Here is a 13026-nt window from a genome sequence, read left to right as displayed (position 1 = left end):
AAGGGGGCACCCAGATTTGAACCAGGGACCTCTTGATCAAGGTGGGCCATTTCCTTGCTTAATTTTCATGCTTTGTGTGTATATAAAAAGATCTTCTACACTTTCCACAGTATGCATCCGATGAAGTGAGCTGTAGCTCACGAAAGCTTATGCTCAAATACATTGGTTAGTCTCTAAGGTGCCACAAGTACTCCTTTTCTTTTTGCGAATACAGACTAATACGGCTGTTACTCTGAAACCAGTTTGTGTAGTTAATCTCCAGTGATTCACCACATCAGGCCATCCTGTCACCAAGATCTGCCACAATTAGAATCATAGAATAGAATCATAGGACTGGAAGGGACCTAGAGAGGTCATCTAGTCTGGTCCCCTGTACTCATGGCAGGACTAAGTATTATCGAAAATGTGTGATCAGCAGCTCTGACATGAGGTTAAAGCATGAGTTCTATGTGTACCAGCCCCGTACAGTTTGCATTTGTTTGTTTTAAGCTTTCTATAAGAAAAAGGTAACAGCTAGAAGTGACACAGATCTTTAGATGGGTGCCCAATCATAATATTTAGCTCTTCTGTACTATGTTAGCTCTTCAAAATCACTGTACAAACATTAAACAAACTTAATCTAAAGACTTTCAGCCTTTGAATGACTAGGAGTTGACAAAACAGAGCTATTCCCTGTTGTATTCTCTGCCCCCCAGAACAAAAAGACTTCACTGAAAATCAGTATCTTAAAAGAATCATTAAGGACCTTTCAAAAGAACAGTCCAGCCAAGGCTGCTGTAGTGATACCCTTGTTACATCAGGTCAGGTGTGTGTTTAAGGCTGGTATAGAATGAAGGAAGAGCTTCCTGTTTTGTTTGCATGTGTAAATCAAGCAGACCTTGCTTAATTTTTTTCCTTAAAGTGCCCAGAGTTTAGTCGAGGAAAGTGAATGAGATTCTGCTTACACCAGGTGTGAAAAAGCAAAAGGGACCAAAATCTATTCTTGTGCAAAAATCTGTTCTCCCTGAAGTCCATAAGGCTGCACAGGTGTAACTGTCATCAGGAATTGGCCTGTGTTCTCATTCCCTTCTCGAATCACACACATTCCATGCTTAACCAACATTTTCCACTTGGGAAAATAGTTTGAGTTGGGGCCAAAAAAATTAGGACTAACTCCAGATTTATTTAGCTTTAAGTTTTTGGAATGAAACTCAAAAGAAATCAACAGTGTGGTACTTTTATGATGGATTGAACTGCTAGAGAACCAGCAAATGGACAGAACTCGCCTTTAGCCTCTTCAGCCAGTCTTTCTATCCTAGCCTGCTAAGAAGTGGATTTCAAATCCTTGAGGGAGTGGGGAGGGAGAAACCTACAACATTGTGTGTTGAGCTTCTTCCAGTGCTTTTGCAACCCCTTAAAAGTACAATGATGTGTTGGCCTTTGGAATGAGGCTGAGCATAGGGAAAGAACTTGGTTGCCTGTGCTTCCTAGTACAGAAAAAATACATCAAAGAAAAAAATTGGATTTCTTTGATTTTTAGTACAGTTCAATACAGTGTTGAACACAGTGCATCATAAATCTAAAGCCCCTCGATGGAAAATACTGTAAAAGTTAAAGTACCGGTATCCAGAATGAGAAGTTTTGTGTTGTTTTTGCTACAAATGTGTGGGAATTTGTTGCTTATACATAGGAGGAGCAATAGTTCTGGCTGGAGCTGGATAGAGTGTGGGCAAGCTTCCCACCCTACTGCTCTGGTAATGTATCTCATTCCTGACCTACAGATCTGCCTGCTTTTGCAGTCCGGAGGCACCATACCGCACTGCTCCCCCAATGCACTAGGTCCTGACCTTCCTGCATTCCCTGCCACCGCAAGCCTACATCTCCTGTGCAGGATCTACCAAACTGGGTAGTGGGTTTGTAATGCAAACTGGTTACTAGGACCTAGGACTAGTTACTAGGACTAGGTACAGATTTCACTTATGCTTGTGATTTAAATCAGGTCTTCAGAAAGCTAGTGCATTAGTCCAGTGGTTCTCAAGCAGGGGTATGCGTACCCCTGGGGGTACATCAACTCATTTTAATAGTTGCCTAGTTTTACAACAGGCTACATAAAAAGCACTAGTGAAGTCAGTACCAACTAATATTTCATACAGCCAATGACTTGTTTATACTGCTCTATATGCTATACACTGAAATGTAAGTACAATAGTTATGTTCCAATTTATTTTATAATTATATGGTAAAAATGAGAAAGTAAATAATTTTCGGTAAGTGTCTGAGACACTTTTTGTATTTTTATGTCTGATTTTGTAAGCAAGTAGTTTTTAAGTGAGGTGAAACTTGGGGTACACAAGACAAAGCAGACTCCTGAGAGGGGTACAGTAGTTTGGGAAGGTTGAGAACCACGGCATTCGTCCACTGTGCTCCAGAGATCAGCGTGAATTAGCATCCAGAGAGCAGCATGAATGTTACGATTGGAACAGGAATCCACCCTTCTAAACTTCATTCTGTGCTCTAGCAACTTCCCAGCCAAACGAATGCACTTTCCTTTTTCTCCAGGGTGTGTGTATATGTATATATATATTTTATATATATATATTTTGTGGCTTGCATTATTATTGTCTCAATTTATTAAGGCATACTGTTTATACTGGTCCGTAGCTTTGAGAGTTTTGTGCTGCTCCCTCCCTCACCCCTGGGATTTTGCAAATAAATCACTGTATATGTTGCAGAATGTAGCAAAGTCCTGTCTCTTTATTGTTCTTAACTTTGCATGTATAACACTGCTGTGCATCACAGTATAAATAAATATAAAATAACCTTCACTGTCCTTTTTCGGTGGGTGACATTGAAGAAAAGTGACATTGTTTTAAACGTACAAAGGTCAATGACAAGTCATCCTGGATGTTTCTCTTGCTCTCTGTCAAAGCTTCAGCCACTGTTCCATGGTGAGGTTGCTGCAAGATTTCTTCCTTACTTGGAGAAGTCCCCAACTGGCTAAATCAGCAGGGATGAATGCATGGATGGTATGTAGACACTTTTTGTAATAAAACTGCATATTATCACTCATCTAAAACATTAGCAAGGTAAATTGTTTTCTTTATTTCCTGTTCACTGAAGTGGGGATCAAGCGTGAAAGTCACTGGATGACAGCCAACTACTCCACCAGAGCCCAGCTTAGCTTCATTGCGTCGTCCTCCTCGATTTGCTTATAGCAGGCCAAGTCCCTCCATGGTGTGACTCCATTGAGGTTAGTGGAGTTATACCAGAGATGAATTTAGCCCAACACCTTTTCTTAATACTATGACTTGCCTCTATTGTGGAGGTGGTACCTTCTAGTGGTTTGAGCAGGGCACAAGGAGTCTAGACTTCCTGAGTTTGATTCCAGGCTCCTTGCTGTATGGCAGTGGGCAAGTCGCTTAATACCTCTGTGCCTTGGTTTCCCCATCTATTAGATAATCCCAACCTCAAAAGGGTGTCATAGGGGTTCATTAATTCTTGTAAAGCACTTTGAGATCCTTAGAGGAAAGGTCCACTCTAGACACTTGCCAAATATTATTTAATTATTCATTGATCTAGCATCCCACAGCATGTCTCGATGGGATTTCACACATCCAGTCTCTCACGTTTTCCAGATACTTGCTTTTGTTATAGTGACCAGCGACTGCACATAGGTTGTCCTTGTAGCTGGAGCTGTTTGGCACACATACTCTTGCAGTTTGGGCCTGATTCCCGACCCCGCCGAGTTTGCATTAGAAGGGATTTCTCTTTGACTAGACATGCCAAACCTAAATTCCATTCCATCTCTTGGTGACTTCTTATCTCAGCCATTGTGGGGGAACCCGGAAAGCAGAGATCTCAGGGTGATGGCTGTGAAAAATAAGACAAATCTTAAAATACTGTGGCAGAGCTCTGACCTTGTCCCTGTGGGTCCTGCGCTTCCAGGCAGTTTATGCTAGCTTCAGAGGCTCACTGCAATCCTCCACATAGCCCTTCTCTCTCTAGGGCCAGGGATACGGTCTACTGAGCCCTTTTCATCATAAGCCAGCAAGGAGGTTGGTGAGAGAATTCCCAGTCTCTGTTGCTCCTAGGGCCTTATACCAAAACAGTTTAGCCTCCTGTCCTGACAGAGGCCTGTTTTCCCTTCCCAGGAGGTGTTTCTGTAGCGGCAGATTCAGGGGGAACCCGGGCCCGCCCTCTACTCCGGGTTCCTGGCCAGGGACCCTAATGGTAGTAGCTGTTGGCAGCCAATCTTTCACTGCCAGAGTTGCTACGTTTCCCTGGGCCACTTCCCCACAGCTCTCCTGCTTCTCCCCCCTTACCTTAGGGCTCCCTTGCCAATGACTTGATGGTGTCTTCATTAACCCGCCCTTCAGCCACACTTCCTTTCCTCCGCCTGACTGGAGTAAGCCCTTTTATAGTATCAGAGGGGCCTTAATTAGAGTCAGGTGATCACATTAGAAGGATAGTGATCAATGGCTCCATGTCTAGTTGGCAGCCGGTATCAAGTGGAGTGCCCCAAGGGTCAGTCCTGGGGCTGGTTTTGTTCAATATCTTCATAAGTGATCTGGAGGATGGTATGGATTGCACCCTCAGCAAGTTTGCAGATGACACTAAACTGGGAGGAGAGGTAGATACGCTGGAGGGTCGGGATAGGATACAGAGGGACCTAGACAAATTAGAGGATTGGGCCAAAAGAAATCTGATGAGGTTCAACAAGGATAAGTCCTGCACTTAGAACGGAAGAATCCCATGCGCAGCTACAGACTAGGGACCGAATGGCTAGACAGCAGTTCTGCAGAAAAGGACCCAGGGTTACAGTAGATGAGAAGCTGGATATAAGTCAATAGTGTGCCCTTGTTGCCAAGAAGGCCAATGGCATTTTGGGCTGTATAAGCAGGGACATTGCCAGCAGATCGAGGGATGTGATTATTCCCCTCTATTCGACACTGGTGAGGCCTCATCTGGAGTACTGTGTCCAGTTTGGGGCCCCACACTACAAGAAGGATGTGAAAAAAATTGGAAAGCGTCCAGCGGAGGGCAACAAAAATGATTAGGGGACTGGAACACATGACTTATGAGGAGAGGCTGAGGGAACTGGGATTGTTTAGTCTGCGGAAGAGAAGAATGTGGGGGGATTTGATAACTGCTTTCAACTACCTGAAAGGGGGTTCCAAAGAGGATGGATCTAGACTGTTCTCAGTGGTAGCAGATGACAGAACGAGGAGTCATGGTCTCAAGTTGCAGTGGGGGAGGTTTAGGTTGGATATTAGGAAAAACTTTTTCACTAGGAGGGTGGTGAAACACTGGAATGCGTTACCTACGGAGGTGGTGGAATCTCCTTCCTTAGACGTTTTTAAGGTCAGGCTTGACAAAGCCCTGGCTGGGATGATTAGGTGGGGATTGGTCCTGCTTTGAGCAGGGGGTTGGACTAGATGACCTCCTGAGGTCCCTTCCAACCCTGATATTCTATGATTCTGTGATTAGCTTAATAGCCTCACCTGACTCTTTGCAGGTTAATTGGAGTCAGGTGTTCTCTTATTAGCCTGGAGCAGCCCCTGGTCTGGTCAGTCAGGGAATGGAAAACTGTTAATCCAGTGGCCAGTATATCTGCCTTCTGCTACACTGCTGTACTCAGTGGGCCAGCCTATATTCCACCCTGGTCCCAAGGCGCGCCAGGGATATCAGTTGGTGGCTCCTTCACGGGGCCATGAGCACGGGTGTGTACTTGGCTTGGTTCACCCCAATCCCAGACACCTGCCCCTTTTGAGGCATGAAGGAAACCCTGGCGTACGTATATTTGGAGTGCGCCAGGCTGCAGCCCTTATTCCGACTCCTCACAAATATTTTGTTAAGATTTTGGCTGCACTTTTTCCCTCACCTCCTTATCTATGCACTCCCTATCCGTGGCCCCACTAAGTCACGGGACCTCCTGGTCAACCTCCTCCTGGCCCTAGCTAAAATGACCATCTATAAAACCAGAGTGAGGAGGTTGGCCGATGGAGTCTCCTGTGACTGTGGGGCCTATTTCTGATTCTCCGTCCGTTAACGCCTCCGGGCAGAGTTCCTCTGGGCAGCGTCTACTGACTCCCTTGACGCCTTCGAAGAGCAGTGGGTGCTGTCCGGGGTTCTCTGTTCGGTGTCCCCATCTGGTTCCCTTTGTTTGACCCTTTGACCGCACTCCTGTCCCTGTTATTCGTTAATTGTTCCCTGTAATTATTTGGTTTTCCAGGTCCTGTGGACCCCCCTCTTAGGTTGGAGGGGGATCCTTTAGCAGTGGGCGGGCAAAGCCCGCCCACTTCCTGGATCCCAATAAGGCTACTCTACTGTACCCAGCTGGCCTGGGTCTATCACAATACTACTAATAAAGATCCAAGATACAACATGCCCAACTAGTTTGTTGTTCTGAGCACAGGATTGGGATCCAGCAACTCCTGAGTTCTAATCTTGGCTTTCACAATGACTCCCATTTTGTGACTTTGGACAAAGTAGATAATGTCCCTGCCTCAGGGCTTGTCTACAGGGGAAAGTTAGACCAGTGCAAAGTAATACGTGAACTGTTACTGCTATAGGTATACTGTGTGTCCACTTATTTTGGTATAAGATTGGCTTTTCCTGGTTTAATTTGTCACTTTTGAAAGGGTTTAAACTAATCTTCAAAAAAGTTAGTCTTATTTTGGAATAAGAGTGTCCACAGGAGTAGTTATTCAGGTATAATTATAGCAGTATAACTAGTGAAACTTTCCCAGGTAGACAAACCCTCAGTTTTTCCATCTGAGCAATGAGCACAATGATACCTGCTGGCAGGATTTAGTGATGCTGGTAAAGTGCTTTTGAAGATTAGAAGCATTACATAAGTGTTCGATCTTCATTTGTTTGTTTTTTGTTATAAACCAGTCAGGAAACTATCCAGTGTGCTGGGGAAAGGCTGCTCCTGGCAGAAACCAGGAACTCTTAATATTTTGGGGTTTTGTTTGTTTGTTTTTGTTTCTTCAGGGGAAATCTCAAGGTTTCTTGCATTCAGAAGGCAGAAAGGATCACAGCTGTGGGTGACAGCAAGTTTCCATGATCAATTCAGTCACTGTTTTCTCTGCTGTTAGCCAGTTTTTGACACAGTTAATGTCAATTGTGTTTGTGGCATTTAAGTGCAACCAAAAAAAAATTAAGTACATCAGAAGCAGGAAGTCAAACAACCCAATGGGCCACTGGACGATCAAAGTGCACTGCTAAAGGTTCACTCAAGGAAGACAAGGCTGATGCAGAGAAGCTAAATTAATTCTTTGCATTGGTCTTCACTGCAGACAATGTGAGGGAGATTCCCACACCTGAGCTGTTCTTTTTAGGTGACAAATCTAAGGAATTGTCCCAGATTGAGGTGTTGATAGAGGAGGTTTTGGAACCAATGAATAAGCAGTAAAAAGTCACCAGAACCAGGTGGCATTCACCCAAGGGGTCTGAAGAAACTCATATATGAAACATCAGCACAACTAACTGTGGTATGTAATTAAAGCAATGTCGATTTTTAAAAAGGCTCCATAGGCAATTGTCAATTTCAGGGCCATAAACCTAATCTCAATACCAGCAAAGTGGTAGAAACTATAATAAAGAACAGAATTATCAGACCTATAGCTGAACATGATTTGTGGGGGAAAAGTCAACAGGGCTTTTGTAAAAGCATGTATCACCAATCTATTAGAATTCTGTGAGGGAGTCTACAAATGTGGAAAAGTGTGATCCAGTGAATATACTGTACTTGGACTTTCAGAAAGTTTTTGTCAAGGTTCCTCACCAAAGGCTCTTAAGCAAAGTAAGCAGTCATGGGATAAGATGGAAGGTCCTCTTATGGATCAGTAACTGTTTTCTATCTTTTAACCAAAGTGTGGGAATAAATGGTCAGTTTTTAGAATGGAGTGCGGTAAATAGTGGGGTCCCTCAAGGATCCATACTACGGCCTGTAGTTTTCAACCTATTTGTAAATGATCTGGAAAAAGAGGTGACAAAGTTTGCAGAGGATACAAAATTATTCAAGATAGTTAAGTCCAAAGCTGACTGCGAAGAGTTACAAAGAGATCTCACAGAACTTGGTGCCTGGATGACAAAATGGCAGATGAAATTCAATGCTGGTAAATGCAAAGGAATGCATAGTGGAAAACATAATCCCAATAATACATACAAAATGACTGGGTCTAAATTAGCTGTTACTACACAAGAAAGAGATTTTGGAGTCATTGTGGATAGTTCTCTGAAAACATGAGCTCAACGTGCAGTGGCAGTCAAAAAAGCTAAAAAAAAAAAAAAAGCAGGAACCATTAATAAGATAGTAAATATAACACTACTATATAAATACATGGTACGCCCACAGCTTGAAAACTGCATGCAGTTCTGCTTGCCTCATCTCAAAAAAGATGTATTAGAACCGGAAAAGGTACAGAGAATAGCAACAAAAATGATTAGGGCTATGGAACAGTTCCCATAATAGAATTGAAAGAGTGGGACTGTTTAGCTCGGAAAAGAGATAACTAATAGGTGCTATGATAGAGGTCTATAAAATCATGAATACTGTGAATAAAGTGAATAAATAAGTGTTATTTACCCCTTCACACAACACACAAACCAGGGGTCACATAATGAAATTAATAAGCAGCCCGTTTAAAACAAACAAAAGGAATTACTTCTTCACACAGCACACAATCAACCTGTGGAACTCAGTGCCAGGGGATGTTTTGAAGGACAAAAGTATAACTGAGTTCAAAAAATAATTAGATAAATTCCTGGAGGATAGGTCCATCAATGGCTATTAGCCGACATGGTCAGGGATGCAACCCATGCTCTGGGTGCCCTTGCCTCTGAGTGCCTGATGCTAGGAGTGGATGACAGGGGATGGATCACTCGATAATTGTCCTGTTCCGTTCATTCTCTCTGAAACATCTGGCATTGGCCACCGTTAAAAGACAGAATACTGGGCTAAATGGACCATCGGTCTGATTCAGTGTGGCTATGTTCGTATATCTAGGTTGAGGGGAAATAGCTATTGAACAGACTTCCAGAGGAGATTAGGGAAATTCAGAGTGACCGGTCTTTTGGAAATGCTACAAAACTTTTTGAAGAAATCTTTCCACTACAAGCGTGATACTCACAATATTGAATCCTCATCCCCCGAAAAGGGTAGTTGATCAAATCTGAATAATCAAAAACTAAAAACCTACTGAAAGAGTTCTACTCCAAAAAGGGAGAAATGCCAGACACTCCCTGAAGTTCAGTAAGGACTTTGCTGTTGCCATTGATTTTTTTACACAGATGGTACTCAGAGTCTATGGTAAGCTGTCTCATTACCAAGCCACTCTCTCAAAGACAACAGTTCAGGTTTGTCCCTGGCTGTAACTCTGCGGATGTCAATAGAGTTACCCTAGGAGTGAATTTGCCCAATATGATGTAGAATTTTAGAGAGTCCCTTCCCCATGCTTTGTTGCACAAGTGTAATAAGTCACTCAGAAATACAGCATCCTCCTCAGAAATTACAGACAGGCATAAAATGATGGCTAGACATCCTAAAGCCAGACACAGCGTTTCTCACAGGGCACTTCCGCACGTCTCAGGATGCCATGCTAACGCAGCTGAAATGACAGGAAATGACATCTGAGTTTGAGGGGGATTTTTTTTTACAGAATGGCAGCTGCGAGAAACTGCTTTCTTCCTGAAAATCCTCCAAGAGGCAGAGCTAGTTAATTCCTGTAAAAACCACAGATGTATCAGCTGAATCTTTCACAGGGCCCCTCCCCATATCTCATGCTGCACCTTGTAGCGGGGATAACAGGAAATAACAACTGTTTGTCTGCTGCCTAGATAACACTGCACCCCAAGCTGCCAAAAACGAGGCAAATTTCTGCAAATTCATTAGACTTAGGCCTGGTCTACATACACAGATATTGCACTGATTTAACTAAATACTAAGGAATTGAATTAAGCTAAATCAATATTAGTTGGTCTTTAACCAATGTAACTGTGTCCACCCAAGGGGGCTGCACTGATTTTAATTAAATCAGTTTAGCAATTGATTTAGTTAAACTGGTACAGTTTGCCCTAAGAGAAAAGCTGCAAGAGTTACGTCAGGTTTCACAGAAGGACAGATGTCTTCTGCAGATTGACAACAGCAAAACACTTCTTCAGAAACACATGCTGCACAGAATGATGGATTATTTCCTATAGATACCCTGGATGTTTGCTTATGTTTTGAAACTATGTCCCCCGCATCTGCTCCCCCCCAGTACCTTCCCAACCTGTAGAGATGGAATCATTCCAACTCAGTAAAATGGAATGCAGGAGCTTTTATGGAGGTAATCGGGGATTTGCTGAAATAGACTGTCATAGTGCATCTCCTGGGATTATTGAAGTCCTGAGTTGTATTCCCAGGGTAGAGTAATTTGGGTTCTGGGGTAATGTTTGGTCTCCTTGATTTAAGACATTTGCAAAAGAGAAAAACAAAATATTTTGTCTTTCTTCACTTCCTTATTTTCGGGAAGGACTAATAGATTTTGAAGAAAGCCCAGTAGAGTTAGCTGCCCAAATCCATGGGAACTGAGCATTAACTCCCTAAATGGCTAGACTGTCATTCCATCAGCATAGGTAGTGTCCTGTTAGAGCCCAATTACATGTGAGCTCTGTAGTTTGGCCTCTGCCAGTGCCGTGGATCCAGATTTACTAAAAGCGAGGCCATAAACTCCTTCTTTCTTTAAAGAGTAGTTGTTGGCAGTGCTGTTTCTGAGCCATTCATCTGGCTCTGCACTGTGTCACAAGAGCCTTTTTAAAATCCCCCAGCCATCATCAGCCTTGAAGTTCATCAGCCTAGGGATCTGCATGCAGAACTCCCATCATCTAGCCCTAAAATAATACGCCACTCACTGGCACCATGGTGCCACAGCAGGTTAAGAGAGTTCATAGAATCATAGAATATCAGGGTTGGAAGGGACCTCAGGAGGTCATCTAGTCCAACCCCCTGCTCAAAGCAGGACCAATCCCCAATTAAATCATCCCAGCCAGGGCTTTGTCAAGCCTGACCTTAAAAACTTCTAAGGAAGGAGATTCTACCACCTCCCTAGGTAACGCATTCCAGTGTTTCACCATCCTCCTAGTGAGTTCTGGTATCCTATAGTGGCTTTGCAAGAAATGTAAAGGCTCCCTGGATACAATCAAATGACTCCAAACAACTCAAATACAGCTGCTGGGATTGAACGGAGCTAGTTTGCAGAAGTTTACCAAACTGGTCGTACTTTTAAAAGAGAATGCTTTCTCATGCTCCAGAATTTAAGCTTTCATTTATAAAAAGTCTGTAGCCCCTGTGTTTGCAAAGAAAATCTTTGCATTTTGAAGCAAGTACAAACTGGTGGAAGGACATCTGTCTGAGACTGCAGGCAGCCTAAAGCAGCACTTCAGCAATGTGTTGGCTCTGTAGCTTAATGACAATAAAAAAATATTTGTTTTAACTATTGCACTGCTGATCAAAATAGGCAAGAAAGACGAGAGATGATCATATTATTTTGAGAAACTATAGTCTACTGTGGGTAATGTCTCATTTTATTTCAGAGTAACAGCCGTGTTAGTCTGTATTCGCAAAAAGAAAAGGAGTACTTGTGGCACCTTAGAGACTAACCAATTTATTCGAGCATGAGCTTTCGTGAGCTACAGCTCACTTCATCAGATACATGCCTCCAGTGGGAGCATGCCACTATTTTTCTTCCATCCCTGCCCCCTCAGGGCACTCCTATGGAGGTTTATAACAACCAGAAAAGAGAAGTCCAGGGCCAGAATTAGATCCCTACAGAAATGGTACAGAAAGCAGCATAACATAAAACTGTGTTCTTTGGATGTCATTGCACAGTAGGCCATCCACCCCTGTCTGTGGCCCAAGTCCAGGCAACTGCCCTGAGGTCGGTCAAAAGCCGAGGGGGGCCTTATAGGTTCTTGATGCAGAACAAGGCCAGGGTTAAGCATTGCTCAGGCTGGAACTGGGAGCATTGCTGGCAACTCTTCCAGTCTTATGACACGTCTTACGATATTGGGGTGTATTTCTTTAAAGCCCCAGCTGCTAGCAGCAAGAGATTGCACACGAAGCTCCGCTCGCTTTCTTTTTCAAGTAACTTTCTAACCCTCATGGCTGCTGAGACAAGCTCGAGAACACGGAGCGAGTGTGATTTCCAGGCTTGGAGACCAGAAGGCAAAGCAGCAGCACCTGGAATTCATTAACAATCATGAGATTTCAGAGTAACAGCCGTGTTAGTCTGTATTCGCAAAAAGAAAAGGAGGACTTGTGGCACCTTAGAGACTAACCAATTTATTTGAGCATGAGCTTTTGTGAGCTAATCGGATGCATACTGTGGAAAGTTTCCACAGTATGCATCCGATGAAGTGAGCTGTAGCTCACGAAAGCTCATGCTCAAATAAATTGGTTAGTCTCTAAGGTGCCACAAGTACTCCTTTTCTAATCTTGAGATTGTTATGAAAAAATTCATTTGTTTACAGTGTTGTCACTGGGTTGGCCCCGGGATACTAGAGAGACAAGGTGGGGGAGGCGATATCTTTGACTGAACCAACTTCTGTTAGGGAGAGAGGCGAGCTTTGGAGCCACCCAGGGCTCGTCTTCAGGGTCCGAGGGGGATGCTTGGAAAGTGTGTGTGGGGGTCTGGGGTGTTATGGGGTGGAGGTGAGGGGATGCTGGGAGGGGTGAGAGGGTGTCATGGGGAGGATGCACAACACTATGGGGGTCAGGAGGATGTGGGGGGGCGCTATGGGAATGTGGGGAGGATGCTGGGGGGGGTGGGAGTGTTATGGGGGAGGGGTGTGGCACTGTGGGGGTCAGGGGGATGTGGGGACCCCTATGTGAATGCAGGGGGTGTGACGGGATGCTGGGGGTGTGAGGGGGTGTTATGGGGAGGGCGCGTGGCACTGTGGGGGTCAAGGGGATGTAGGAATCCCTATGTGAATGCGGGGTGTGTGTGAGGGGATGCGGGGTGTGTGTTAGGGAGTGTTAGGGGGGAGGGGTGTGGCACTGTC

The sequence above is a fragment of the Eretmochelys imbricata genome, chromosome 14, assembly GCF_965152235.1.
Source record: "Eretmochelys imbricata isolate rEreImb1 chromosome 14, rEreImb1.hap1, whole genome shotgun sequence".
Lineage (NCBI taxonomy): Eukaryota > Metazoa > Chordata > Testudines > Cheloniidae > Eretmochelys > Eretmochelys imbricata.
The sequence above is the reverse complement of the archived record's forward strand: the minus strand, read 5'-3'. Positions refer to the sequence as shown.